Source organism: Orcinus orca, chromosome 19 (genome assembly GCF_937001465.1).
Source record: "Orcinus orca chromosome 19, mOrcOrc1.1, whole genome shotgun sequence".
In the NCBI taxonomy this organism is placed as follows: Eukaryota; Metazoa; Chordata; class Mammalia; order Artiodactyla; family Delphinidae; genus Orcinus; species Orcinus orca.
The window spans coordinates 11,671,504-11,674,711 of NC_064577.1; positions in this window are offsets into that span (position 1 = coordinate 11,671,504).

Sequence of the window (3,208 nt, forward strand, 5' to 3'; positions counted from 1 at the left end):
TATTCATTTTTGGAGGCAAAGGAGAAGAATCTGCTCCCAAGCTCCTTCAGGTTGATGACAGAACCCAGTTCCTTGCAGCCGTAGGATTGAGGTCCCCATCTCCTTGCTGGCTGTCGTCTGGGGGCCACCCTCTGTTCCTCGAGGCCACCTGCCTTCCTCATCGCATGGCCCCTCCATCTGCAAAGTCAGCAACAGTGCCTGGAATCTTCCTCAAGGTGCAGATCTCTCTGACTCCCCCTGTGCTTTCAAAGGGGCTCCTGGGATTCGATTAGACCCACCTGGAGAATCTTCCTGTGCTAAGGTCAGCTGTGTACATGACATACACAACAACTTAAGAACAGGAGTCAGAAGTGATGAGACGCTATGAAGAAAGCCAGAGAAACAACATGACACACCGGGTTGACAAGCCAGCCCCCTGTACAGTGTGTATGGCCATAGGTAAGGGTCACTCCCCATAACATAACAATTGTGAGAGAGATATCTCAGCATGTCCGCAGGTGCTGGGGAGGACAGTATGGAATCTTGGGGGCCACTTTTAGAACTCTGCCTCTTCATGCAAAGCGATGCTGTCCCCTCTGAGTACACTTCACCTTGGGATATGGAGCACGTGCAGAGAGCAATTCAGAGAGGCCAGGCTCCAAACCTGGGAATCCCACCACCAGACTCCCTAGGGGAGGTCTGTGACGCTGGCCTGAAAGAACAGGAAGGATTTTTATCAGCTGTAATAAGCAAGTGACCCTGGAAAGAGTGGGAGAAATGTCCAGAGTTGTAGCTTGGGCCACCCTGAGGAGGGCCTTCAGTCTCAGGGTGAGGCATCTTGAATGTCATTCAGAAGCACAGAGGTCTCCAAACTGGGGGAGCATGTGCCCCAGGGGTATCACAAGATCATTCATTAAGAAGGTGGCAAGAGGTGGCAAGGAATGCTTCCCAGAACTTCTGCTGCCAGTGTCCTTGTCCCCACGGTGAGCCACGGCCATCCCCCCTCTGCAGGAAACCCTCCAACACTAGCAGGTCTCAAGATTCTGCCCTCCAAGAAAATCTTGCCATGATTGGATAGGACCCCCAGATAAATATTCCAACCTTCAACCTGTTCACTTTTACATCCCTGAAAATGAATCACCATTGGAACAAAAGTTAAGAGAATTAAGACAAGAAACACAAGAACGGAACCAACAGTTCTGGGCAAACCAGAATTTGACTTTTCTAAAGGCTTTGAGATGGGCCACTTCTCAGGAAATCCACATCCAGACTTCTCCAGAGCACTGAGAGCTGTGTCCCAGCCAAGGAAAAACAAAAAGACGAAGAAAGGGAGTTCTGATAGCTGTCTTCTTTTAGGAAAAAGAAGAATTTATTGACTCAAGACTAAAAGCCAAAGGCCTGGAACTGAGAGCTGAATCAGGTCAAAAAGCAACATTGAATGCAGAAGAAATGGCTGACTTTTTTTTTTTTTTTTTTGCGGTACGCGGGCCTCTCACTGCTGTGGCCTCTCCCGTTGTGGAGCACAGGCTCCGGACGCGCGGGCTCAGCAGCCATGACTCACGGGCCCAGCCGCTCCGCGGTATGTGGGATCCTCCTGGACCGGGACACGAACCCGTGTCCCCCGCACCGGCAGGCGGACTCCCAACCACTGCGCCGCCAGGGAAGCCCGAAATGGCTGACTTTTACAAGGAATTTTTAAGTAAACATTTTCGGAAGCACATGTATTGTAACAGGGACTGGTACAAGCGTAATTTTGCCATCAGCTTCTTCATGGGAAAAGTGGCCCTGGAGAGGATTTGGAACAAGCTTAGACTGAAATAAAAGAAGACCAGCAATGAGGAGCCCACCCTGACCCGCCCACCCTGAACCACCCACCGGTGTCTGAGTTTCCACGAGAAGCAGCTGCTTATAGGAGCTCATTTTACAAGGGCTCTAAAACCTGTGAGTGCAGGGCAGGCTGGGAGGACGCGGGTCCTGATGCGCTGTGGCCCATGCGGCTCCATCCTGACTGTGGATTCCAGGCTGGCTCTTGGTCACGGAAGTGATGTTAAATAAAACCCAAGCACTGTGGGGAAAAAAAAAAAAAAGAGGGTGTGGCAAGAAAACATTAGAACTTTATTTAGGGAATCCCCTGGAGGTCCAGTGGTTAGGACTCTGGGCTTTCACTGCTGAGGGCTCGGGTTCAATCCCTGGTGGGGAGCTAAAGTCCCTCGAGCTGTGTGGCGTGGCAAAAAAAAAACAAAACCAAAAAACAAAACCAAACACTTTATATATATTTTTATCCCTTTTCTTTAGATTTCTACTTGGGGATGTGTTTTGTCATGTGCATAATAGACTTGTACAGTGGTCAATGTGTGTTAGTGATCTACTGCTGTAAAATGATCGCTCCAAAACTGAGCAATTTAAAGCGAAGAACAGTTATCATCTCACTCAGTTTCTGAGGGTCAGGAATCTGGGTGCAGCTTAGCGGGTTAGATCTGGCTCAGAGTCTCTCATGAGAGTGCAGTCAGGATGTATATCCATGCTACAGTCATTTGAAGACCTGACTGAGACTGGAGGATCAGCTTCCAAGATGACTCACTCCCAAGACTGGCAAGTTAGTGCTGGCTGTTGGCAGGAGGTCTCAGCTTCTCACCACACGGGCCCCTCCACAGGGCTGCTTGAGTGTCCTTGCAACATGGCAGCTGGCTTCCCCCAGAGCTAATGATCGGAGAGCACCAGGTGGACGCTGCAATTTCTTTTATGACCTAGCCTCAGAAGTAACACTTCATCGTCTCCGCAGCATCCTAGTGGCTCCCCAGTGTGGAAAGGAACCACACGAGAGTGTGCATTCCAGGGGGTGAGAATAATCAGAGTCCATCTTGAAGGCTGGCTGCCACAAGATGTATAGAATTATTCGATGAGTGCATGTGCACTGGGGACACACAACCAAAAACACCGTACTGATGTTGGCACCTGAACAGCCAAGTTAAAGACTGACTACAGGGGCCCGTGAAGAGTTGCAGGCAGGGCAGTGGTGAGGTCAGAGCTGTAAGCTGAACAATGGCCTGGCCTCGGGGTGGGTGCTGGGTCAAAGGTGGGTCCCTGAGAGGCAGGGGGCTCTGTCAGGAGGCTGCTGAGTTGGTCTCAGTAAGAAAGTGTGAGGCTTGAGGCCAGAGAGGGAAGGTCACAGGGGCAGAACGTTGCAGAAGAATGGAGCTGACCTGGTGGCTGCTGAACACAGAGCGAA